This window comes from Alligator sinensis, unplaced genomic scaffold (genome assembly GCF_000455745.1).
Source record: "Alligator sinensis unplaced genomic scaffold, ASM45574v1 scaffold121_1, whole genome shotgun sequence".
In the NCBI taxonomy this organism is placed as follows: Eukaryota; Metazoa; Chordata; order Crocodylia; family Alligatoridae; genus Alligator; species Alligator sinensis.
In genome coordinates, this window is record NW_005841910.1 from 2,937,636 (window position 1) to 2,965,604 (window position 27,969).

The 27,969-nt window shown below is 42.6% G+C and overlaps 1 protein-coding gene across 13 annotated transcripts in view; it reads left to right on the forward strand.

Moving 5' to 3' along the window:
* FOXP1 (forkhead box P1) overlaps nucleotides 1–27,969 on the forward strand; it is a 421,654-nt gene that overhangs the window by 19,446 nt on the left and 374,239 nt on the right. For all 13 annotated transcript variants that reach the window (XR_003092859.1, XM_025197991.1, XM_025197998.1 and 10 more), the window contains one exon: nucleotides 14,057–14,183. The gene's annotated coding sequence lies outside the window, so the exon portion shown is untranslated. The remainder of the gene's footprint in view (nucleotides 1–14,056; nucleotides 14,184–27,969) is intronic.

Consider the following 27,969-nt stretch of genomic DNA (forward strand, 5'->3'; position numbering starts at 1 on the left):
GGGAGTGAAAGTCGTATTGGAGTAGGAACAGGAAGGAGGAGGTGTGAAGAGAGCTTGGATGGTACAGTGTACATCTTAAAGATGACTTCTCTTCATGCACCGACTTCAAGAACGCAGCCTTACTTCCCTTTTCTGATATTTCCCCGTTTTATATTTAGAAAAGGGAATACAAAGGATCTCTTGATGGTGCCACTAGTTACTTATTTACAGTGCTGTTTATTGTCAGGGAGCAACTGGATGGGTAGTAGGATTGGATTGGTCAAGTAGCTCTATTTGTAGTTTTAAAAAAAAGCCCGATTTTCCAAGACATTCAATACAATAGACACTTCACTGACAGTTAATAAAGTGGTATGGGATACTACTTGATAATCTAATCCTTATGCCAGCTTGGTTGCTAAACTCCTGAGACCCTCAGGCAATTGTAGACAAATATATTTTGCATTGTTACTTATTTTACCGGTGTCTCAGATGACTAGACAGCATTTCCATCATTTTAAGGCATCCTGTTATTGCAGTATCTGTGATGCCATGAATCTGTATCACTTGCAGATATGCTGGGCACAATTCTGACTTCATTTAATCACTTTGGATGGGAGAAGTCCTGAGCATCAGCCACCCAGCGGAAGCCAGTAGCGTGCAGTGCCTCAAGAAAGCAGGTCATTTCGACTTACATTTGTATAATGGAGATTGGCATCTGTCCTGATGTGTTCTTTTTTTTTTTTTTCAAAACACCTGCTTAACTTAATTTTCTGTTTGGGAGGGGTAGGTTTGTATGGCACCTTCAATTTGTGGCTAATACATAGTTAATGTAAGTAAGATGTTAGCTCCTGTCTGCCTTTCAGTCAGCATTCCAATTATTCTTGGAGTACCTTTGAATGCTACATTTGCCATTTCTAACTTAGGAAACCACATTTTCCAAGGACGCATAACTGAATACACATGGGTTGAAACTTGGCTTTCAATTATCAGCTGAGATTTCTTATTTTTTGCTTAATCTTGTATACTTATTAATCAATTTGACATTTGATTAAAATAGTCAAATGAATTTATGACACTGGTCAAATTGTAGTGGGTTGTTTTTTGGGTTTTTTTTTTTAATAATTTTGTTAAATGCTGGACTCTAAGCAAATGCTCTCAGAACCCAGCCCGGGGAAAGGATTTTGAGGTGGTGGGTGACTCTAAGCAGGGTGTTCGCCTGCAGCCCAGCGCTTCACCATTGCAAATACAAATGGACAAACTGCAGAACCATGACCTACTGTGCGTGTGCAGGACTTGAGCTTTTAACATTACATTATCACCATCTGATTAGCTAGGCCAGGGAATGGGGCAGCACCGTGCACTCTACAATATTTTGAACTTCAACATATTTTAAAACAATTTGGCTTGTCACTATTGTGAGCCTGTAGCTCCTTCCCTCCTGTCCCCAATTATTTTAAATCTGTCCGTCCGTCCGTCCAGATAGATAGATCTATTGATAGATAGATGTATAGATAGATAGATTGGGTTTGCTAGCAACCCAGTCTCTTTAGAGAGAGAGATATGATAGATGTATTTTATTTATTTATATTACTTGGTACATGTATGTAACTTCTTTTCATAATGTGCTTTGACCATGTTCCCATTAAAGTCAGTGGGGAGACTTTCATTGGTGTCAGAAGTTTACTGGAGTTATATCTACCTTTTGTTATACCGTTTTTAATTTGTATGATCATTAAGATTTTCAAAAGGGTCAAAGGGAGTGAGACACTGATTTGCTAGTTTACCAAATCCAACTCTCTGTATCCATCTTTTTAAAACAGAAATTTCTCCTTCCTCCCCCACTTGGGGAAATGAGTGTTATGTCATCAAGGTTACAGTGAAATACGGGTTGGTTGTGCTCACAAATGTTATGACCGCATTTCTTCCTCCTCCATCTGTATTGAATGTTTAGTGGATCTGCAGTCCCAGTGCTGTCATCATGACTCCAGCCCATAGCTGTCCTGCAGTACTAAATGGCTACATTCCTTTTTTCTTTTTAATCCCTCTGAAGTTTAGTCAAAAGGAAATGTGATTTTTTTTTTTTTTTTTTTTTTGCATCATCCATTCTAAAGGGATGTTATTTTTTTCAGAAAATATTTTATTGCATGTACAAGTTGAAAAACAACAAGCAAAATAAAAAGGGATTTGAAATTTGACCTCTGAATACAATAAGACAACGATGATAATTACAGACCTTTTTCTCTGAGGAAATAGGGTGTATTATGTGGTTTGTCTCTACGGGCAGAATATGCCACACATAGGGCAGGTGAGTTGAACAATACAAATTTAAATAGACAGTTCTGGTAAAGCCAAGTAGTTAGTAAATTACTCAATTTATTTAGAAAAGACTTTTGTGGAAGAGCCCCACTATTTGGATACAAGTCTGAGAATGCAGCCACTCCCCTGTAACGCAGAGACCTGCAAGTGCTTATTTATCTCCTTGCTACCGACAGTGCCATTTTGCACCATATTTTGACACTTACATAGCAAGAGTAAGTCTTTTTATGCTCCAGATGCAGGTAAATATTAATACATAGATTCAGGAAGGGAGAGAGAGGCTAGGAACAGAAGTTGCACATAAACCAGTATACATGATCAGAGACCGGTTCTGCTCTGTAACACAACAGAAGTTCAGTGTGCATAAACCACTTTCAAAATGGCCGAAACTGGTTTACGATAATAAACCTGGATGGATGTAGTATCAGGCTTAACTGATTTAGGTTAAATCAGTTTATTGAACTTCTGTCCCAAATCCCCTCCAGATTCAAGTTAATTCAGTCCCCCAGCATCCCAGGATCATAGAAGGGATCTCAGGAGGTCACATCTAGTCCAGCCCCCTGCTCAAAGCAGGACCAGCCCAGATAGATCATTCCAGTCGATGTTTTCAGGGGAGGACGCATTGCACCTCCCCTGCAAACCAACCCCCCTCCATGGGCAGGCTAGGCTTGGCCCAAGGTGCCTGCTCCAGCCAAGTGGTGAGGCAGGCTCTAGCATCTCTCAGCTTCTGGCTTGGGCCACTGCAGGCAGGTGGCTGCATTTCCAGAATCAAAATGAATGTCTGTGCACTTGCTTATCGGTTCAATCTGTGCCGTTTAGACCAGCGTTTCTTAGCCTGTGGGTTGCAACCCAAAAGTGGGCTGCGAGAATATATGAAAGGGCTAAGCAAACTTCAAAACTAGATCAAACAAACTTTAAAAATGGGTTCTCCTTTAAAGGAGAAAAATGTTAGAAACTCTGGGCTTCCCTTGCAGGCTGTCAGAGTGGGCCTCCCATGCCCCACACACCCACCCCTTGCCCTGCACACTGGGGGGGGCTGCAGAGAGCAGCGGGTCAGGAGCGAGAGGCACTGGGTCATGACTGGCTGTCAATGTTTACAGATCAGTCCTGGTACAAAAAAGGTTGAGAATCACTGGTTTAGGCTAACCTGCACAGATTGAATTGATTCAGCCTCGAGCTTTTTGACAGTCTACGTAGCCAAAAAAGGAATAGAAATATATTGGACGTATGTTTTGTCTTCCACTGAATTCTGTACTGAACTTGGGTTTTTCTGTGCGTGCATGTTGACAGGCTTTGATCACCCAGCACTTAGCGCATTTCATCCCCAGGTCTCAAGTGCCATACAAAAGCTTTATCCCTGATTTACAGATGGGTAAATAGAGGCATAGAGTCATATGCTGATTTCTTGCCCAAGGTCACACACAGGCAGTGCCTCAGAATTGAGTGTTTTTACCCCTGTGTCCTGTGATCTGTCAAGGAAGCCAGTGAGTGTGTAACATTAATTTAGTGTTGTGTCCCTCTCTCTGCAGAACAGAAATTGAATGTACAATAGGAGGGAGAAGCAAGCATTCGCTAGCAACCCAATCTCTTTGGGTAGGGGTACTGTTGTATTGGACTACAAAGTAGACTCTGGGGAGCTTGGTCATATTGCCTTCTTCGCATACGGTTTATGTGCATGTTCCTGAGCAAAGTAGGTAGAGAATCCGGGCATAGCCATGCATGTTGCCTTATTCTTTCCTCCCCAGTATCTTACAAATTGGCTGCACTTCAGGAGTCAATACTTGCAGGAGTTTTTGGGAGCCTAGGAGAACTTCATACGGCTACGTCTGCCGCTGCGAATAGTGCGCACACTTCCTGACTTGAGTTGCTTTAAAAGCTACATCTCGCATTACTTACCTAGACTTGCATGGCACAGACAAAGCTGTTTGCATGTTGGGATAAATAGTTTTTGATTAATGACACAACTTGTAGACTTGTAATCAGGAGTGTCTTATCAGCCGCTTCTCAACATTTGACATTCTGCATGGAATGTGCCAGTGGCGGAAATTTAGCACTTGGTAAATGCTGTTACAGTCGAATTCCACACACATGAATTATGACAAGTGAGGCTGACTGTTCTGTGGTTTGTTGTGTCTGGTTTGGTTCCTACTTTTTAAAGTTGCAGTTGCATTTGGTCATTTGAAGCTTATTTTCATAGTCTGGCCAAACCAGCAGGATCCCCGTGCACTGCAGGGGAACGTAAAGCATCAGTCTTTAAGCTAAAGTGCTCAATAGATAAGAATTTTAAGACTGTTGCATCATGCACTATGCCTTATGGGCTTATTTAGTATAGTCCATTAGATTTAATTTAGATATTGAATAAGAGAAACACTTTAATAGTCTCAAGAAAGGGGTATACATTGTATCTTTTTCTTGGATTCTTTAAAGGCAAGATGGCTGGAAATTCTGACTGTATTTGATTAAGGTTTATGTTGTTGTCAGACACGATGGTGTTTCCAAACGCTTCAAAAATGGGTTTTGCAGATCATTGCTTTGCACGTGTCCTTAGTCCCACCCCCTCCACCCCCCCAAAAAAAATTCGTATTGGGCTTTATTTTTTTTTTAATTACTACATGGGGACAAAAATAACTCTTCATCTTGAGATGATTTCACTATACGAGATTATTCACTGGTAGTAAATTAGTAGATTATTCAGTAGGGTTGCCTGAACAGGGCATGAAAACAGTCTGTCTCTGGCTCTCCCATTTCCCTCCTGCTGTATCACAAATAAAAATTGCAACTAAGTGGCTACAAATGTTAGACGCATGCTGATACCTAGACATCTATCTTGTTAAAAGGTTTGGTTTACTACTTGTTTGTGTTGGCAAGATTGAAAATCACTTGGGGAAAGAGGTGCTGTTTGGATGGCTTTCCTAGGAGATAAGCAAAGCCATGGGGAAGAAGTTTGCTTGCGTTTTGCGCTGGCGTGCTGACTGTCCCGGTGCTTTGCTTTGCCTTTGGTGGCATCGCTGTCGTCACCGGTTCTAAAGAGACTGTGACAAGCGACCGCGATTGGTGCATAATATAGATTAAAAGGATAAGGAATTGAAAACCTGCCACACAAGGTTTTACTGTAACAATAAAAAGGGAGCTGCCGGGATAAGTGAAATGTTTCTTGGTCATTAAAAGCAACGTGTTTATAAGTTTCGAAATGTCATTTTACTTCTTTCCAAAGGTGCGGTGGCTTGCTTGAGATGTTTACTGAAGGGTCCGTGTTTATAGCGCTAAGGAGATTTATTGAATGTCATAGCCCTTGTTTATAATAGCTTTGTACTGGTCAAGATCCAGGTATTTAATTCATATACAAGCCTAACCACAGCCTTTGAGGTTGCTTTTGCATTGAGGTGCACTTGAGATACCTTGTCCATGATTTTAAAGGTACTGATTACTTGCATCTCCAGTGGAAGTATCTTCAGTGGAAGCCTGCTAAAGCTGCAAATATGCAGAAGCTCTGAAAATGGTGTCACAGGTGTGTATTATGTTTGTGCCCCCAGACTCGCATCTGCTAATTCTTGGTGCCCCATCTTGAAAACTTTGGCCCCAGGCTGTATGGCAGAATGGGGAATAGGATCCAAAGCTTCTTACTGTGCTTCTGAATTAGCTCATTGACTTCAGTGGCACTTAGGCAGGTATTTTAATTTCTCTCTTGGATAGGGCTGCATTCCTGGATCATGTTCTCTGGTTTTAACCGGTAGACAACACTTTGTTTCTTGGTTACAGACAAGCCCAATCATATTTGTGAGTAAGCGTGCAAGTTTTGACTATGCCACGAGTGAGGTATGCTAATGAATATTCTTTCTGTCGTTATCAAAATCAAAATACTTGCTACTGTCCTTGAATGTTCGGCTGGAAGCGATTTCATTCCCATGATGCAGCTGGTGGAGTGACACACAATTCCAGTGGGATTTCAGACGTCATTCCTGCAGCCCATCACAGGCACGGCTGGGAACATCAGATGCAGGTTGCCACAAGTGAAGCCAGTTTATCTGGTTTTAAACAACAAAATGTCTGATTTGAGATGGGTGTAGGCTGGCAAGGTTGCATTTGGATCTGGCTTTAAGGGCCCTGAATGTTGGTGATCGTTGCCACCAACAAAAGTTGGATCTGGTTGCAAAATTTGTATCCAAATCTGGATTTTGAGTCACTGTTCTGGATCAATCCATGCTTGTTATGCAACTGTCTACAAAGTGGAAGAAGTAGGGCCGATTTTATGAGTAATGTAATTCTGCAGTTAGTTCTGATGAGTCTGACGGATTTACATCAGCTGAGGATCTGGACCAAAGGCTTTCAGCTGCTGGATAGGTTTTGATGATAAGCATATGTGGTCCATAATCGGGGACCATCTCCGGAGAGGATACAAAGAGGAGGGACAGCATGCTGGGAAATAGCTACGGTACAACAGAGCGGGACCCTGGTAGGAATCCAATGAGATGAGGAGATGATGCAGGGCCGAGGAGAAGAAAAGCTGAATCTATTCAAGAAACAAGCATTTGGCATGGTGAAGGGGTACAAATGGTGAGAATGGTGAAAGGGTACAGAGCTTTCCTTCACTAGCTGGCGTTTTACACCCATTGGCATTGCTACTGCTCTTTATACCAGGGCAATGTCTTCAACTCATGGTTACAGGCCACCTCCTAGCGTGTCAGGTGTACAAACGCACAGCTTAAGCCCAGGTCCTCTGTAGTATTTTGGCCCCTAACTTCTGTTTATTTCAATGGGCCTACATATTTTTCAGTGATCTGGGCCTTAGAGACCAAATGCTACCATTGTTTGCACTTTGGGCTGGGGCTGCGGGTTTTCTTTTGGTACAGTACAGGGCAGAAGGTGAGGCTTGAAATAATAATACCTGCAGTATATGCAATAATATGCAAAATGAGCCAGGGGTGTCCCAGCTCCCAGTGCCAGAACGTCCTCCATCAAAACGGGCGTGGATTGCTGTGTCCATCAAGGTACTGTGTGTGTGGTCCTCCAGCTGGGCTACTCTTACGGGAGGGGAGGTAAGGGTTTGTGCCCCTTGCCCATAGTATTTTCACGAGATGGACAGCTCAACAAAGTTTGAATGGCAGTTACAACCCTCGCCTACAAGAAAGAGAGCAGCCGTCCAGAGGGAGGTAACATGATGGATGGCTGCAGTAAAACCCAGTCAGTACAGGCTCTCTCCACGGCATCGCGTGTAGAAGCTGACAGTCACAATATGTGGGTAGCCGAGTGGTAGGAGTGCTGACTCGACTTTCATCTCCGGAGCGGTCCACCCCGCACCTTTTACAAGCGCTGTATTCCTTTCAAAATTATAGAAGCGGAGCATGTGGCGGAGGACGTTCTCCAGTATTGCCTCTCTCCTCGGCCCCCCGGTTAAAAGGGAACTTCGGACACATCTCCCGCCACCGCTCCCGGGTTGGGTGACGTGAGAACACACACGTGCTCTGTTCTGGATACACAAGTCACTATGTTTCAACAGACTTTTGAGTCTCACCTCCCAGTGTTTATACAAGCAAAGGCACTTTTTACTTCCCAACTCTCAACATCTGGAGCTCAGTTGCTATTATTACAAAAAAAAAAAGAAAAAAAAAAAAGAAACTGAAATCTGCATGAAATGCCAAATTCTCCGTACTTGCCCACAACGTTGAGCTTTGGTGTGGCATCGTTTTAAATATAAGGCGCTCGAAGTAGTCACAGATTTAGTAGCTGCTGTTTTTTCACCTTGGCTTTTATGGTAGCCATCTTGGAATCTCAACCAGTTATTCAATTAGGGTTTTTCTATTAGACAGCTCTCTAATTGAAGATGAAACCAAAATCATTAATCAAATTAAGCATGAGAGAGAGAGAGAGAAAGGGAGAGAACAAAGTAGCTGATAGACAAAGCTACATGCCACTGCCTTGATAGTGCTGTGGCTTTTCGCTAAGAGGAGTCTCCTTCTGGCTCTTGGCACTCTGCTTTTTTCCCCTGAAGGTGCTGAGCAGAGCCCATTGGCTTTGGTTAGTCTGTGTGCCTGGTGTTTGGGCTATTTGTTAGATATAGGGCTTTCTTTTCAGGAGCTTGGACCTTTTTTCATGTGCTCAGCCTGCCAGAAGGGCTGGAGTTTTCCAAGAAGCCAAAGCAGGAGTGTCAGACTTGGAGCCCGTGAAGCCGTGTTTTGCCTGACACACTGGTGTAAGGGTTGTAAGTTTTGAGGGGCAACTGGGGGACCACGCTTACTGCCCAAGTCTGGAGCATGGCGTTCCCTTGGGCACGTGTGTTGGTGGCAGGAGTAAGCGATGGTTGCCTTAACCCTGCCTCCACTGCTTATCCCATTTTGCCTCCATATCTGGCCTATGAAGAGTCCCGCAGTTCGGATCCAGCACTGGGGGAATTTGAGACCTGCTCAGCTAAAGTACCCAAAAGGGAGCTATTGAGGTATAACACGGTCTAAAGTGCGCTGTAGCTGGTTGTACCTATCCATATACTCATAGCCAGCTCTTTTGGTAAGCGTAGCACCTAACAGGCCATTTCACAACCAGAAAGTTCGGCGCCAAAGTCTTCCGGAGCTAAAGGGGTTAGCGTGCTGAAGTTTCTATAGCCAGTGGCATGCAAGGAAGCCATGCGAGTACCATCACGTACAGCTGCCATTGAGCATAAGTGACCTAGGTACTAGTTTATAGCCAGGAGGGATGGAGCCACCTTCAGATCAAGTTCCAGGTGGTGCTCAGTCTGAGGCCGCTGGAGCCACCGTGCTCCCAGATGAGACCTAACCTGTCATGGAGTATCCTGCTGTAGGTTTGCAGGTGCCAAAAATTCTGGGCTTGGGAGCCTAAGTCTGTCGTCCTACCTCTGTCCCATTTTTTTAAAGTGCTTTTTGTATCACTCAGAGCAAAATAAGTTGGGTAACTTAGCCAGTTGTTTGGGGATATGGTACAGAATGGAGTGCATTTCATGGCGTGATCAATTGAACACAGTATAGGCACGCTGCTTGATGGGATGCAAAAATACTAGAAATAGCTATGCAGGCCACCTGGCATGCTTCTGATGGGTGGTGGCCAGGAACAATTGTCTTCTATGTATAAATTCAGCCTTGAGCCAGTATCAGAAAGGTGAGGTGGCTTCCAGCTGAAAGGGGAAGCAACTTTTGCCTCCCGTTGTTGCTCTAAAACTCCCTCTGAAATCTCTCCCCCCACGAAAGAGACTTTGAGCATTGTGGTTGAAGCCTGCACGTTGTGAACAAAGGACGAGTTAGCATTATTTTAGATCATGTCTCCTGCCTTTAAGGAAACTAATGACTGATCAGACATCCCAAACATTGCAGTCAAATGTCGTGGACCCAAAGCAGAATTAATGGTGGTCGCTCCCCTCCCCTTTTGAATTTATGCACAGCATTAACCTGTGTATGGCAAATGTGCTGTTTTGAGAAACGAACATGTATTTTTTCCAGTGCTCTTTTTATTTTGCTGCTGGGTGGTGGTGTTTGGTAAACAGCCTGATTGTTAGGCATTGGCCTTGGGGAGATTGCAGCTGCTCCATCCCTTTTCCCCGTAGACATTTGCACAAATTGGGGATTGCTGAAGGGGGAAGATAAACAAGAAAATAGTGTCGATTTTATTCCCACTTCCAACCTGTTTGAATGTGTTGGTTTTATAAGGAAGAGATCCCAGTTTCGGACTCTTGCGCTCTATAGACAGGCTGCATTGATTTAAGCAGATTTGCAAGTTAGCAAGCTGGGTGTTATCCATCAAGAATACATGTGCATTTTAATATGTAAATAGGAAAGGGTGATGGTTTCATCCTCTTTCCAATGGTACCCAGGGTGGTAATAATGCTTTTTCAATCCCTGTGAAAACAGATTGTATATGGCACAATTAATGTTTCAGCTCTCCCAGTATTTTCCCTAAAATATTTTAATGTTTTAATTTATTATACTGCTTGCATAACCTAAAGAACAACATTTTGATGTATTTACAACTTAATGGTTAGAAAGTCGATTTATTGTCATTTTAAAACACTTTGCAATTGTGTGTGTACATAGAAGCAAATGCTCACATTCATACACAGTTCTTGTTTGGAGGAATATGTTATAAATTGATCTGCAAGTGAGGTCCCCCCCACTTTTTACATGGTATGGCTAAAATAAATAATTTGTAAAGCAATCTAACACAATTTCATCATAGCTGATAAACCGTTCAATGAGGAATAAGGATAAAAATGATTAAACCTCCCCATTTAACCAGGATTTTGACACTTAACATCAAATACAGTTTCAGAGTGTTTTGGGGGAGGGGGAAGAAGGGCAAAAACTACTTTAAATCTGGTTGGGGGTAGGGGGGTGGGAAATAGGAGAACTTGTCCACTGACGGTTACCTTTACCCATTACAGGATAGTCATAGCATTATTTCCACTGAGTACAGTATAATGAAAGGCAGGTGAGCTTGTTTGGTTTTGCTACATATTTCAAATAGGCGACAGGCATACGAGGGTGATTTTTGATCATCCTGTGGCATCAGCTGCAAGCGGTCGTTTGTCTCTTTCTCCGACTTACCCTTTTCTGCTTTGTCCCAGGCTCCTCTGTGTGCAGAGGGGAAAAACTCCCTGCTATCAATTATAAACTGACCACCTTTTCCCTCCACCCCATCTCTCCTTCGAACTCCCCTATGGCGTGATGCTGACAGAAGAGTGACTTTTGAGAACAGCTCAGCCGGTTGTGGTTTACAGTGGCTGCTGCTCCCAAGGGGTTTTCTGCACCTCTGAGTGATGTGCGCAGTTGTCCGGTCCCCAAACAGCACGCGTGGCATCTGGAACCGGAAGTCAACGGCAGAACTCGTGCTGGCTTCGACGGAGCTCAAGATTTCACCCTCAGTGATGACTGTTATATCAGACTCCATCCTCTTCTGTCCCATTACCTCCTCACCTTGCAGACATCCATATGCTTGTGTAGTTGTTTTTGTCACCAACGTGTCCCATCCTCTGGGCAGAGTCAGTAGGAGATCGTGTTCGTGCAGTGTCTAGCACAGCATGGCCCCAACGTGGCTGAGACTTCTGGGGATGTCACAGTATAATAACCGATGTTTCAGCCCAAATGCCAGCTGATGGTACAAAATGATTCTCATTTGCTCTGAAAGTTCCTGCAAGAGCCTGAAATAATTTAAAATAGGAGAGTTCTGAAGATGTCTTTCACATGCATTCAAAAAGCTGAATATTTGTGGAGAACAGAAAGATGGGGTTTAGATTGCACCTGATGCCGGTGCCGTGACTAACAGGAGGAAGACGAGAACTTGGTCTGAACTTGGCCTTCAGGCCGGTTGACAGGCTGCTTCATCTAAGTCAAGCCAGGCAAAGAAAGAAGTCACAGCACAACTGTGTAGATCCTCCAAACTTTGGTTTGGCTGGTGTGAAGAGGTTGAGCAGGCGAGGCCTAATTCAATTTAGAAGAGTAATGCTTGAAAGGGGGCATGATCAGGGTTTACAAAATACTAAGTGGTGATGAGAAAGTAAATAGGGATTTATTATTTACTCTGTCTGAATACAAGAACTAGGGGTCACCAATATGAAACTAGCAGGTGGTAGGTTTAAAACTAACAAAATGCAGTTGTTTTTCACGCAGCGTGTCATTGAAGTGTGGAGCTCCGTGCCACCAGATGTTGTGGAGGCTGATAGTTTAGCCAGATTCAAAAAGGGATTGGACAAATTCAGGGGCAACAGTAACTACTGAGCGCGGGAGTTAGTGATACAGCCTCTAAATGAGAACCTCTTAGACCTTAAATGGTGGAGGCTGCAAGCGCAGGAGGAATGGGTGGGGGGGAGAAAAGCCCTGGTCGTGTCCAGTTCACACTCCTTTCACCATCCACTCTCGGCCACTGTTTGTGACACAGGATGATGGGCAAGATGGACCTATGGTCGGACCCAGTAAATGCCAATTCTTATGTTCATGAAGCTTTAAACCAACAACTCTCCCAAATTTCAAATGTACTTCGTACCTTGTATAAGTGTACCTTGTACTCCCGTATCCCTGGCGTTGGGACAGAGAGTGTAAAGTTGCTCAAGTGATTGAGCACCTAGCTAGGACATCAGGAAATTTGTTTCAAAGCCCTGCTCTGCCACTGGCTTCCTCTGTACTCTCTTGGACTAGACTCAGGCCTGAACAGATGCCCACAGCTGTTTCAGCTGGACATAGACTCTCATTCCAAGGGCTAAAAGATGTTGCCCAGCCTGTCTAGGGTGGAAGGTACTATTCATGATGTCTTACAATGTCCTTTGTACAATGACATAAGGAGAAAGCATTCATCACCGTTCTTGCAGACAGTGACATATTTCTCAAATGGAGAGAAATGGAGAATATGGCTCCTCCAGCAAACAGATTCATACTTAGTAAACCCGCTTGCAACTTTTGCTATGTAAGGCTGAAGCAATCAGAGCTAAACATCCTTTACTGTTGATATGACCGATTACATTTTATTGCTATATTTGTTTTTTACTGTGTCAATTGTGGACCTGTACGCAGCAGTTTATAGGTTTATGATTTGATTTATCACCATATTTGTATTTGAGTATGTTAATTCTGGGAGCAGGAACAATGCTTTTATAATGGTTGGCCCTCTTTTATTGTTATGCTTGTATTTTTGTTATTTTTGCTTAAATTTCTATTATGGCTCTATGTCTGTTATGTGGTTTTCGGGAACATGACTTTCAGCCAGAATCCTTAAATGAAAATAATTAGGACTTCCTCTGTGAACTTGGGCAAGTCGCTTGGTATTTATGTTCTTCAGTTCCTCTTTCTAATGGGGGTAATAGCATTTCCTTTGTGAAGTGCTCAGAGCTCGAGAGTGGCTCTGGGAAATGTGCTAACCACCCCTTTCAGCTGTCTGCTTTGCCCCTTTTGGGTGACTCATGTGCAGAGCAGGTGCTTAAGTGCTTCTCTGATTAAGTGGGATTTAAGTGTATGCTTAAGTGCTGTCCGAAAAAAAAGGCTGCAGCTAATATGTCCACTGGCACCAGAGTCTACTAGCCCATAGGATTTTATCCAGCCTGGATATAAGACACTTTGTCAAGGAAGAAAATATAATTTGTTTTAAAATACCTAACTTAGTGAACTTGCTAATTAGTATGTGGCGTAAACAGCACTCTCAGAGCTTGGCTTAAACTCTGCTCTTTTATCAAGCACTGAGGCAAGGAAAGCTAATTTATATTTTCTTAACTGATGTTTGCAAATTTTGCCTTTTTGCCCCAAACATCAAATAGTTTTTATATATGTGTTTTCCCTTATCTTGGAGGAAAGATTATTGCTAAAGAGAGATTGTACATTTTGTTAAGGATTTATCAGGATGAAATGAGTGAAGGCAGAGAATAAATATCTGACAAGCTCAAAGACCCTGGTAGATTTTGATCATGCAAAGTAGGTTAAAGTATCTGAATGTCCTGAAACAATACTGTTTCCCAGCAGAGTATAAGTTTGGATGTCAACTAATTTTGGTATCGCATATAAATTTATAAATCAGCACAGCAGATTACATATTTGAAATAACAGCACCTTTTAAAAACTGTCTTCCTGGCTTAAGTTTCAGTTTTATTTATAGCAAAAAGAAAAAAAAATCTTCTCTATGACACAGAAACTTTTAATATGTTAAAGCCTACTTACAATAAGGTGCTTTCCCCACCTACAGAATTTATAATCGCCTTTTCTTTTCAAGTTCATGGAAATGGTGGGTTTGAGCATAGTTCTGGCTAAGTGAAGCTTTAAAACCTGTTTTTGTCTTTCAGTCTCCTGAGAACTTTTTTCCGAGTGATTCCAGCTTCTGAACATATTTGCCATGATAAGGGTTTTGATCCCTTGCCGAATTTGCCCTGAGCCATGAGTGGATATGTGTAATGCCCACAAGTAAAACTGGTGAGTCAACAAATCCATGTCTATAGTAATTCACTCTTTCTCTTGCCTCTATTTTCCCCTTCGTTCTTTCCTCTGGTACTTAATATGCATTTTTTTTAATTGTCTGTGCTTACAACTATGTTGCTAGTATTCTGCATCCATAAATGTTGATCATTGTTACTGGACAGCTATAGCATCTGTTTTATTAATATAATATGCCCTCCCACGCAGATCTTGCAAATGCAAGATCCCGTTGCAGATTTTTGAGGGTGGAGTTTGAATTTAGTGATCTGTGCAGGTAAAGCCAAGCGCTGAAGCCTTTCCATATAGGTGGGGCTTCAGGATGGCTAAATGCACCGCATGGAATAAGTAATTGTGAGTATGCAAAGGCCACTCTTCCATCACATGCTTACTGCTTTGCTTTCAAAGAAGCTGTCTCCAGAAAATAAGCCATTATCATCATGTGGCTCTGCCTATATCCCAGTAATAAACTGGTGCCACTGGTTCGCAGGAGAGCTGTCTCCACTGCATGCTCCTGCTCCCTTCCATCCCACCTCATGAAATCTTGCATTCTCTTCTGTAAAGGGTGCAAGCCCGTCACCTCCAAGCCTGGCTACTGGGTTGATGGGCTTGGTCCATCCTAGGCAGAGGCTGAGAAGAAGCAGTTGCTGTCCTCCTATGAATATAGCGTTGCTATTTGCCCCTGTTGCTGTTCATAGGTGGTCACCAGTGTGACCTCTTAGCTATAATCAGTGAGCAAATCTGTTCCCCGATTTGGGACTAACTCTGTGCAATGGCTAGCAGTTGGGGCAGTAACCAGGAGGCTGAATTCCTCCCCCTGTTCGATGCCTGTGAATCCCACTGGCCAAGGGGGAGGGCTCCAGCACCCCTTGAGTAACCAGGATCACAAGCATGTATCACTAACTCCCATGCCCTGTCCTACCTCCGGTTTCTAATCCGTTAACTGGGGTTGGAAAAATGTTTATTCATTCATTAAAATACTAAAAGGCTACAACAAAAGGATTCCTTTTATTTACAGGGAAATGACGAGAGATGAATAAGAAAGCTTTAAAACTAGGAAATGCAAGTAATTAAACCGCATAGGTGATGGGGGAGCATAAAATGTTTTTCGAAAATAAATTTGGGTTTCTGGCACACGTTTAATAATATCCCTCTGTGTATTAGGAAACCTATTTCCATTCAAAGATTATAAAAACACAGAAATTCACACATCAGTGAATTGTGATTTTTTTTTTTTTTTTTTCTAAAAGGTTCCATACTTTTTTTTTTTTTTTCTCTTTTTCCAGAGGTAGCCTAATTACCATGTCATTTAGCAAAGATTATAATAACTACTCAATTTTTACTGACTGGTGTAGTAAACAGTTGAATAAACCCATATGGCAGCTCAAAGTGCGTGTGTGCGCGTGTGAGACAGAGAGAAAAGAGGGGGGGAGTGATTCCTACCAATTCCTTTATATCAGAATGATCAACCTGCTAACGGGACTGGGATCCAGACGTGGGGGGTGATTTCCAGTCCTTCCTTCATGATGCATACAGAGCAAGACAGATTCATGGTGCTCCACCATGGACTGATCAGTCGGCTTTAGCGATGGTGCTGACTATTTATAATGACTTGTTCCCAGTTAAGGTAGGGGAAAAAACCCACCTTTTATAGCTATATGGAATATGCCCTACCCCTCAGCTTGAGATTTTTTACTTAAAATTCCTAAAATAACCCCAAGTGAAGAATGTGTGGAGTTGTAGAGTCCCACTGAACAAGCCTTATTGAAAACTGAGGCCTCGCCGAGCATGGCACAGACTTGGCATATGGTACTATGATAACCCAGTGGCGCTACTAATAATGGGGCTTGATATTGCTTAAGAGCAGAAAACACACAGAAGAACAGGGCACTTTAAAATGTCCCCTTCACCAAAGAGGTTGAATTATGAAGGCACAGATCTATGGGTGACTGGACCCCTGAGTACGGATCAAGTGTGCTAGTGGCCTGTCCCATCAGTAGCTTCACGGTTAAGCATTTCAGGCTGACCAAATTTCTGCGAGCATCCGGCTGAACAAGAAGATGAGCTTGTTTTGCTCGTCAGCCCGGTTGCTTTTATTCATCGATTAAAATGATGGTTTATGTAGTCATTTTTAAGTCTCTCAAATGTATTCGGTTCTCTAAATGCTTTAAAAAATCTGTTGGAAAGGAACATTTAGCCCCAGTGGCACTGGTAGATGTATCTACATTTTAACTCGTATCTTTATCCAGCCGCTTTTCTTCTGGCATAGATCTCTAACTCTTCTCCACCATAACTCTTTTAGCAGTTGATAAGTTGCCCAGCAATTTATTCTAGTGAGGCTTGATTTGCTTTCTGGCTACCCTGCTCCTCTCCCACTTGAGGACTGCATGGAAAAGTGACCTTTTTTTGTTGGAGTGAGGTCCACCTTCATCGCTGTTTTCCCTAGTTGAATCTTCATGATGATGTCAATGATTTGTTCACAGCCATATAGGTTTTAAAACTTTCCAGCTGATTGAGTAACCAAATGTGGTTCCCGCTAATTGTGTTGACTGAATACTTACGGCCTGTAAAAGAGAAGAGAGTGTTATTTTAAAGCGTGGAGTCGACCTGTGAACCTTTTTTATGGCAGGCAAAGGTCATTTAGGGCAAGCGGCCAGAACAGTGAATTGCCTCATTGCAACATGTTAGAAAATGAGATGAAAGATTGGTAAAAGGTTCTCACAAATTGCTCAGTGTTACAGACTTTTAGAATCAAGGAATTGGTGCCGTCTGCTTTCCTGAACTGGAGAAAAGCAGGCTTGCACAATAAATTGATTTAAGAACAAAAGAAATCACAGTAATGATACAGGGCTTCAAACTGGGATTCAGCACCCAGCTTTGCCAGTACAGTTCAGTGCTATGTATCTTGGGCTGATATAATAGTTATGAACCTGCTGTTAATCTGCTCATCTGTTTAGCATCCTTGGGGTTAGGCTGGGTCCTCCGTTCTCTTATAAAATACACTATGTGGTTGCTACAGTTATTCTAAAATAAATAAAAAAAAATAGATGAAACGTCATTTGGGCCTAGCTAAACTAATTCGTAGTTCTCTGGAGGGCTGTCGGCAACAGCATGGCTTTTATGGTTGGGAAAAAATAGCTGTAGGCCTGATGCTAGTCTTCACACAAGTGTCTATCAGTTGTAAATCCACTGACTTCAGCAGAGTTGTGTTAGCATAAAATCCCATAAGTGAGTTTGGGTGTGAGCTGCTAAGGCAGAAATTGAACCCGATTCCTTCCCATGAAGAATGAGGGATGCCCATTTGGCTGGTGGGCTGCATCTTAACAGCGTGCATTTTGAGGACAAAAGTGCTTTCTGTCTCCCTCCCTGTTATAGAACATCAGTGGCTCAAGACAGACTTTGTTTTGCTCAAACTTTCTACCCATGAAACTTTCTACTTGGGGGAAAAGTAATTTTAACAATTTAATATACTACATAATATGTTTTATAAGCTGGTGTGAATGATCCTAAGTATTTTGGTCTTTTTTCATAACACAATGAACCTAATATTGGTAAAAATACAGATCTTAGCTGCCACCATAAAGAGAGGCTAGATTTAATAAACAGTTATGAGTGTTGGCAGCTGCCTATCAGATTGTATAACATTGGGTATAGCACATGAAGACAGTGTCAACTTATATTTTATCTCAGAAGTATTTTCAAAGCATTTATTTTGCTTTCTCTTGAGTCCTTAACCTAATTCAAGTTATATAATTGGCTGACTATTTTTCCACATAGCTAATTGGCTAGTTGCCAGTGTGGAAACCATTGTCTGACTTGATGATGATCAGAAATTAACATGACATTTGCGTGGTGGTAATGGAATACATTAGTAATGTAATTCATGACTGTAAGAAAGAGACCATCATCTCCCACCTATGATCAGCAGGAGGGGCTGGGAGGATGATGAAATGCTCCCAGCAGGCAGCTCACAGCAGTGGCTGGCCAATCTCTATGTCAAATTTAGTTTTAAATTCTTCAGACAAAGCTGTAATGCTTACCAATTAATTACTACAAATGTCAATTAAAAATCTACCAAATAATATAGTAAGATTAAATTTCAATTAAAAAAATTACATTTAACAAGGAAGATGCAACATTATTTTAATGAATTCTGCTGAAGGTGACAGTTTATCTAGATATGTTTATACCACGTAGGTGGATCGAAATTCATTGGATGATATTAGCCATTTTCTTCTGTATACATATTAGTTGTGAAAATTATTTTCTACTGTGGCCATGTCCTGGAGGAGATGGGGCATCAGGGGGCATTTCTCATCATTAGAAGAAAGGGGAATTTCACGCCTTTTAAGTATGGAAATCTTTCCACACTTAAAATGAAAAATCTCTTGTAGATCTTCAGACTAGCTAAATTTGTGGCATTTCTCAGTGGTTCATATTTATAAAATTGAATATAGATTTCACGATGGTGCAGCAGAGCGTGACCTAAGCCTCCTAATAATAAAATTATTTTGTGCACAGCTACATGCAGAAGTAGTAAAATGGAAGTGGCGAGCAGGATTTTACCTGTGCAATCCTTGACTGAGACCAGAGTTTAGGAAGATCTTTAAGTACATGCCTGAATGAAAGTTAATTGGGAACCTTGTTGACAACACCGGGACTACAACTGTTTCAAGTTAGATATATACTGAAGTATGTTACTGGATCGCAGTCAAAATGATCAAGAGTGACACACCAACCTTCATGTACCACTCTAAACTTCCATGTTTGCATAGAATATATATGAATTTTTGCTATAAAGATGAAGTTGTTCATGTGCTCGCTGTGTTGGTTCAGTAACTGCGATTCTAGACTGGAAGTGACAGGACATTTTTATTGCACACACAACGTCCGTTAGTTGCTGAAGGTTGCAATAATTTTAAAGTTTTGGAGCTTCAGACTGAAATATGAATGTTTTGAAAACCCTTGCAGTCTACTGGGTTCAGAAATGACTCTTCTCATTGGTGGAGATGGGTGGTAGTCAGTAGGCAAGCAGACAAATCAGACAGGTGCAGAGGTGCACAGCTGAGAGCTGCAATTAATTATCTGTCCTCCTGATGTTAAAATTCAGGGCAGCTTAGGCCACCAGAGAATGCATTTTACAAGCTTAATTCCTAAACTTGTTTAATATCTTTCTATCACCTTTTATTACTTCTTTTCCATTGTCATGAGTGAAATGGCAGAAGACATAAGCAAGGCAAGTACTCGGATTTCTTCACCCCGGCATTGGAAAAATTCTCTGCCGTGTAGCAAGTGAGATGCTTTCTCTTGCCAGTGTGGATTCCTGAGCCATCCGTCTTAGCCAGAGTTAAGTACTTACTTTGAAAAATGGGGTTTTAATTTTAGCCTTTGTGAAGGTGAAAAGAAAAGTTACCGAGTATGAAGTAACACCATGGTTTGCAGGCAGGCATCTCCAGTACCTTGACTGCTACTCGAGCTTCATCCAGTGGGGCCAAAATGACATGCATAGGTCTGTTGGGCATCACTGCTGCTACTCTGAAGTCCCTTGTAAAGAATGAAATCCTACTGGAAGAAAGTCCCCTGTCCTCAGCAGTTTTGTATGGAGTAAATTGACTTTACTCTGTACTAAGAGAAGCAAACATACAGCGCACAGCATTATGCTGGTGTAGAGCACACCGTTGTACAGCAAGGAAGCTGTAGTTGGGTGCCAGTTCCACTGGCATACTGGTTTCGTGTGTTTGCCCCAGATCACATTTTGTGGGATTGTTTGCTTAATGCAAGCTAGCTCCCCTGCCACCTGGTGACTAGGCTGTGTAATAGCAAACTGCCAGCTTGGAGAGCTCGCTGGATGGCCACTCTTTATGGAGTAAAATTGGAGGTAAATCACAGTCATCATTGCCGCATATCCATACAACATGCAGAGAGAGGGGGCCATGCCTGGCAGCCTGGGGGGAGGAGAAGTTCACAGTAAGTAGTCACCTTCCAGCTGGACTTCCAGGCATAGAAGATACCTGCTAGACATGGAAGATGGAGTCCTGAAACCAGCTTCTGTTAAGAGTGCCTCTTTCCAGCAGGCTTTCCTGACCCCGGACAGGGTCTGTTCCCTTCCGTTTTGAGAACAGGCCAGCACTCTGGAAGTAAATTTCTTCCTTTGCCGCTTGCCCAGTGGTACCTCCCTAAGACATGTCACGCTGCAACTTTCCAGACTGCCAGAAGCTGTCAGTCATATTGCACAAAGCAAATTTTACAGCCTGTTTCTACTCTGAACAAGGTGATATTGAGGTGTGTCTTCAGGATTTCTTAAAGATTTTCCTCCTTACATTAGGGTCAACCAAACAAGAACACTGCCGGCATCCAGCAGGAGACGGCACCTATCCAGTGGGTCCTTTGTTCTTCTTGTGTTAGGGCGATCAAAGGGCAGAGGCCTTTAGCAGTCTTGTTAAGTACCTGTGGATGCTAGAGGAGTGAGCCTTCTGACATTCAGTTGCTACCAATTCCCTGTGGACCAACAAGGTTTTAGCCTAAGCTTTGGCAGCTGCAATGAATCTTCCAGAAGACTAAGCTGAGAAGAAGTCATTAAAATAGATTATCTGCTTCCCCCTTACTCATCAGGATGAATGAATGAAAGCTTTAGGTCAGAAGGCAGGAAAGATCTGCATCTCTAATCCTACGAGCGGCTCTTCTCTGGACTCGAGTTTCTCCACATCCTTCTTGAAGCGCGGTGCCCAGAACGGGATGCAATACTCCAGCGACGACCTCCCCAATGCCAAGTAGAGTGGGAGAATAACGTCCTTAGTTTTGCTTGAGATGCATCGGTTGGTGCATGCCGGCGTATTGTTTGTTCTGCTGACTGTAGCATCGCACTGGTGGCTCATATTCATTTTATGGTCAGTTATGACCCCCAGGTCCCTTTCGGACATAGTGCTAGCTAGCGTAGCACCACTGAGCTTGTAAGAGATCATTGGCCTTATTGCTTGTCACTCAGGCTAAATTCCCAGTAAGATTAGTAAGGACTTAACGTGAGTTAGGAATGGGTCTATACCAAGGCTGTTGAATTTGTTGGCAATTTTAGCTTGAGCAAACATGGGCCAAGGTTTGACTTAACTATTCAACAGGAGGAGTTTTTTTTTTCTTTTTAAATTGTTGATGTACGGCTCATGATTGTTAGAGGACTGAGCATACTCCTCCATGCAGTGTTTTGCCACATGCCTGAAGTGTGTCTTCAATCATCACAACCACATGGCCCTTTGTGCCTTATCCCTTTCTCTCTCACTCTTCTGAGATTTCCACAAATGCTCAGGAACCCCCTGGAGAAGTTGAAGACCATGTCGTTTTCAGAGATTTGGCCTTAACCTGGTATTTCCATGTTTTTGTGGGTTTAAGTCAAGCCTTAACATTACTTTTAGTATAATGTTTTTGTGGTTTAACGTTCTTAGGGTTTTTTACAGGATTTCTTTTAAATTCTGTCACTGAAGTGTATGAGAGCTGACAAGTGTAAATATGTAGTTAGACAATTTCGAAAGTGTATTATTTACTGATCGACCATAATGCCTCCTCTGGAGCCATTATACTCAGTCATATCATGTCACTCTACAGCAGGCATTGCAATGGTAATACAGATATGCATATATATATATATATATATTTTTTTTTTTAATTTTTTTTAAAAGAGAGAGACCCATTATTGTGCATGTGTAAAAAAAAAAAGCTGCTTTTAATTGTCCATGATGTTCTGTGTGTTTTTAATATTAGGATTTTAAGTCATAATATGACTAACAGCCTCAAAACTCGCATGAAAAAAAATTAATCTAAGCTTATAGACTAAACGAAAAAGCCATAGCTGACACAAACCGCTGCATACTGCTGTCAGCCTTCCTGCTCTGATTGGTCTGTTTTATGTCCTCTCTGGATCCAAGGGAAACCTAGAACCTTAAACCCAGGTCCTGGCAGGTAAAAAGCTTTGTTTTATCTCTGTAATTTCCATCTGTTGCTGCAAGCGCTTTGCCTTAATTGTGTTTGTGACATTAGCAAATGTCTGTTCTGAAAACCATTGCGCATAGTTCATATTGATGCAACGCCTTGTATTGAGAATCCCACAGAGAGCATCTTTGTTGAGAGGACTAGAAAGAGAGGAAAGCAAAATGTGATCCTTGAGTCGTGTGAGGTTAAAACGAGCAGTGACTGAATGGATGTATGTCTTCCAGGGGACTGGTTTTAGTGAGGAAGATGGTTGGGAGGTAAAGAATGGGTGCATGTCTTCCAGGGGACTGGTTTTGGTGAGGAAGAGGGTTGGGAGGTAAAGAATGGGTGCATGTCTTCCAGGGGACTGGTTTTGGTGAGGAAGAGGGTTGGGAGGTAAAGAAAGAGGTCAGGGCCTTGTTAGTATTACCTCGAGTTTGGTGCAGTTGCATTTTAAAGCTAAAAGCCTTCTCTGACTGCCCCCCCCCTGCACAACTGTGACTTGCCACTGGAGGGTTGGTGAGCAGGGCTGGACTAAGAGCTGTAGCTGTGAGGAGCCACTAGGAGAGCTCGTGAACCAGGACAGGCTCCTGTCCCTGCTGTAGGTGAAGGGGGGATATGAAGCTGGGAGGGAGAGAGTTAATGGCATGGAGGTGGGTAATGAAATGGGAGGTGGAAAGGAAATGGACCTGGGGGAAGGGGGGTGAAATAAAGTCAGCCAGCCACTGAAGACTAAAATAAAGTTAAAAAAAGAAAAAGAAAAAGAACTAAAGAGGAAGTAAATTAAAGGAGATCTCATGTTTCAGTAAACTGGCATTTAGGATTGAGGTGTGGGCGTGCTGGTCGTGCTTCCTGCGGTAGGTGGGTAAGGGGAGGTGCTTTTGGGGGAGCCACTGTCCCTGCCCCAAGAAGGAAGCTCTAGCTCATGGGGACCCAGTGTGGTCCCTCTGTCTTATTCCCCCTGTCCCACCACTGCTAGACCTCACTGTCCATTCCTGGTGACCTGGCTAGCTGGCATGTGCTCTGCAGGCTCTTTGCATGGGGTTCTACCCCTGGGCTGGGAAGGTCACACCTCCGGGGGCAGGGTGGCGGGGTGAGTTGTCTTGGTGCCAGAATCCTCCCTCTGGGGGTGAAAAGTTTGCCCACACAATGGGAGGGAACACTGCATCCTAGGATGTTGGAGGACTGCAACTAGGGTGGTTCATTTGCGGGGAGTGTCCACGCATCAATGGAACATGAGTTTGGTTACACGGATCAGAGAGAAACCTGCCCTGGAGTGACATAATGCTAAGTCACCTAAAATGTGCTTAAAGTTGGTTTCAGGTAATGTGCGGACAGTCCAGCTCTAGAGCGAATACGACCAGAGGACAGGCTCTAATGACTTATAGGCAAGGAGCTGGGGCATATTTCAGATGGATTTACACTGTCAGTCAAGTGTAGACCCATCCTCAGCAGACAGAAGGAAGAATTTGAAGAATTCCCGAATTGGAAATAAAGGTGCAAGTGGGAGCTAAGCATCAATACTCTGAGATAAATAGGTAGAGAAAAGCAGGTGGGTGTGAGAGTGTGTGTTCCTCACTAGGTGTGATAACCGAGAGAGAAGTTAGCGTGCACTCACCCAGGAGGAAGAAGGGAGAGGTGGAGAGGTATAACACTGGCTAAATAAAAACGGTCAGGGGACTAGCACATGTACATCAGACCTAGTTTCTTGCCTTCAGTGGGGTTATGCACATTTATGCCATCTCAGGGTCTGGCCCTGTGTTTTTGAGCCTTCTGGTGTGCTGTGTGGTACCTCTGTGAAACTGCAAAGCGGCCATGCCCGATGCGGGGAAGGTAGCAAGGAAGCTGCTGTTCTGTACTTTAATTTCAGATGCCGAAAGTCAGAGCAGGTGACTGTTTGGTCTTTTCTGATCGCTTGGGGAAACTCTGCTGTGCTCTGTGGCTATCAGTTGAGTTACTCTGGCATTACACTACTTAAATAAGAAATCAGTTATGTTTTTTCTTTTTGATTTTTTTTTTCAATTAGTTTTTTAACTTGTTTTGAATTAATTCCTCCCTCACTGAAAAGGACATCTTCATTTGCTGAATATGGAGAAAACACACCTAATAGAAAACCATACTGAAGTAACACTCCTGCAATGGTTAGTAGCTAAAGAACTTGTGCATAAGCTCATAGATCTGGCAAGAAATTCAGTGTTATCAGTACAGCAGTCTTTAAGTAGAAAAATATAGGTTTTTAGCCAGTTGTGCTAGAATTGTAACTCTTCCTCTGAAACCATAAGAATGTTGTTTCATTTTTAAAGCAATGAATAAAAATGGAAAGGCATGCCAGTTGCATTGTCTTCCTGCTGTGTCTGTGTCTTTGCCTAAGACACACGTGGTTGAACCTAACATTTGTGAAAACTTGGCCAGAGAAAGTCAAAATTCTTGAGATTGGCCAATCTCCCACATTGTGTTTGGAGAACTTATTCCTTGAAGTGTCATCAGCTCGGATCTGAAATATCTCAAATGCTTCTATGGAGATCATTAATTTAGGGTTGCTGTTGAAATATTCATGCATGTAGGATTAACTGATTTATTAAGGAGCTATAAAGCATTTATACACACAACTTGTTGATGATTCAAAAAAGGAGTAGAGTAATTCAGTTTTTGGACTCCCTCAAGTGTGATTGGCTTTCTTTCTGGGGAGCTTATTTTAGGGAAAAATCAGTGTCAACTGAAAAACATTCCATTCTGAAAAGACAAAAATTCCCCTACTTGTGAAAATGTGTCTTGGCAGCTGATTTAACTTCTGATACAAGATTTAACACTTTTCACTAAACATGAATATTTACCATGGCAACAGCTACGTTACATGCCACATGTTGGAGACTTTTCCATTGCTGCAAAAACTTGTAACCAGTCGCATTTCGATAACCTCCTTGTTTCCATTGGCAGAACAGGTTCGATTGCGGTAGCAGCTCCATGCATGGACCTCTAAAGGTGCTCGGTATGCAGAGCGGCTGCAGAATAGGAACTCCTAGCTGAAAGCTTTAGTGGAAGTTGGTCGTAGAGGATGATCGTCTAGTGCCAGTTCTAGGCCACAGCCTATACTGAAGAAAGGCGGATGGTCATCTCTAATTTCATAGCAGCTTTTGGAAGTTCTTACTTGTGCTTGTGGAAGCTCTTCAAGCCTCCTTGTATCCCCAGTGGTGTCGGTGGCTCCTGTTTTCACAAAGTCTTTCCTAATGATCTACCCAGAAGCAATCATCTTGGAGACAGTTTGCATCTTTTGAAGGAGTAGCTCTCCTTTGCCCTTTCCCTTGGCTCTGTATGACTTCTCCTTTCTGCTTTTCTCTCCTGGTGTAGTTGCATCTTGCAAGAAGTTAGTTCCACCACGTTTCAGAGGGACTTAACAGAAGCTAGACAAACGGCAGTATGCTGGCAGACAACACCCCCCCCATTGCCAAATGCAGGCCGCGCACTCCTAGATCTTTGCTGAGTTCTCAATGAACTATATAACCACTCAGGAAAAGGACAGGAGTGCCAGTGTGTTACAGCTCAATGGAAACCTCTGCTCAGTATGTAGTTGTGGTCAAAAAGAAAAGGCAAAGCAAATGTTGACATGTATCAGGAAGGGAAGAGAAAAATCTACAATGCCATTATGCAAATTGGTTGAAAGTACCTGAAATCCTGCCATCACTTTTATAGTCATAACTGCCATTGAAGGGGTGCAGAGACTGACAACAAAAATGACTGGTCCCGAGCCCGTTCTGTTGAAAGAAAGGTTGAAAAACATATGGTCAGTCTAGTTTTTGAGAGCTGATGGTCAAGATGAGGCTTGAGGTATATAAACCATGGGATGCTGTAGAAGAGGTAACCTGAGTACTTTTAGCTGTTCTTCGAATAATGCAAGGACTGAGGGACCTTCAATGAAGCTGTAAAAGGTGACAGTTGCTAAAAGTCATCAAGGGAGATATTAACCCCTGCCCCCTCCCCAGTTACCATTGAATAATGTATCTGTGGAGCTCCTTGCCACTGCTTATCCCAAGCACAGGGTGGGACTGAACAACAGGACTGCATGTGTCTTGGGGGTAATGAACATCTGCAACTGTAGTACATGGGACTCCTTTTTTAAGAAGGAGGGGTGTAAATCCTCCTTCTGGAGTCAAAGCCAACCTCTAACTGAAGTGGTTAAACAGAAACCTCTTCCACCCTCGGGTTATTTCATAACAGTCTGCTGCGGGGGTTTCTTATGTTTTCCTCTTAAGCATCTGGTTCTGGTGCTACTGGCGATGGGATACCGGCCTAGATGGGTTGTTGATCCGGGCTGTCTGGCAGTTCCTATTAGTTTTGCGACTTGTTTAAAATGCTAGTTCACTGAAAAGCCGTACCTGGCACCTACCCCATGCATGCGTGATGAGGGGCTCCGACTGCCTCCCCCGCCCCCGAGCACTAACGAAGGGGCTCAGGAAGCCCTGCGATGGGCTGGCACTGAGGATGAACACTTGGCATCTTCTGCATTGCAAGCACAGCGCTTGTGTGATTACAATTGCTTTCTATCAATTTTAAGGCTGGTTTAAATTTTGGCCCCGACTTGACGGTGTGAATTTGCCAAGCTGTGTTGATTCAGAACTTAAATAATTCACTTCTCTTTTTAGCCTACTGCCTTTCAAAAGGTGTTATATTTGTTTCCATTTTGTGTTAAATTAAAATTAAGTGCTTCAACTTTGTGGATTTTATCCTGTACAAATATATCTATTTTAATCCTTTTATTCTGTAGATGTGTGACTAAGAAAAGGCAGCTGAGTAGGGGGAAAAATCTTTTTGTTTTACTTGAATCAAATATCCTATTGGGATTTCAATTATATGTGAATGTTACACTTGTTTGTTACTAAGGTGACTACAGTGTCAAGGTTATGTGGATGTTGTACTATTATAAACGCAAAGATAATGCAAAAAAGAAAAATAGTAATGTTGGCTAAAATCATCATATTCCTATAGCATAAAGTTGCACAGCATTCTACATTTCAGATTTGGTTCTATTAAATTACCTATTTAATAATTTGAATCCAATGTTATTTTTATATTATATTGCAAATGTGTGACTGTGAGGTTATTTTAAGATATATTTATTAAGGGAATGAATACAATAAGACAAGTCATTGCAGCCCACATACAGTTCTTGACTTTTCATTTTATGATGTTTCAATTGCATATGATTACTGAATGTAAGTTTTAACTTTTACAGGGGTTCATTAGGGATGCACTTGTGTAGAGACAAATTCAATAGAAATAGGATTCTTTTTCTTTTTACATACACTTTAGGAGCCTGGTGAGCTGGGGCTGTCTGATGGTAACGTGAGGCCGTCTCCTTGGGATTTCAGTCCTGAACTTGGATGTGCTCTTTGCTAGGTGTTTTAAGGGCTGGACAAACTGAAGAGGAAACTGGAACCACCATCCCTTGTGATGAGGATGTTGGGGAGCAACTGCCGGAGGGGTCACCGCTTGCTCTTTCCAGTGCAAAGCTCCTAAGTGGGGAAGCATAAGGCTATTTTATATTACTGGCACTTGTTGCCAGCTTCTGAACAGAGTATAGAAAAGAGGCTGTGCTCTCACCTGGAGGGTGGAATAGGCTAGGATGACAAATTGACATTCACCTAATGTTTTACATGTGCTTTTTTACACTGAGAACCAAGGGTTTAGTGAGGAAATGAGGTTTCCACGCGAACATGGAATCCTGTTTTAATAGAGGAACCCAGCAAAACTCATTCTTAACAGAACAACAGATCTGTTCCATTAAAACCAATGTTAACAGGCAAGTGGTGGGAAAATGATCACTGGGGGC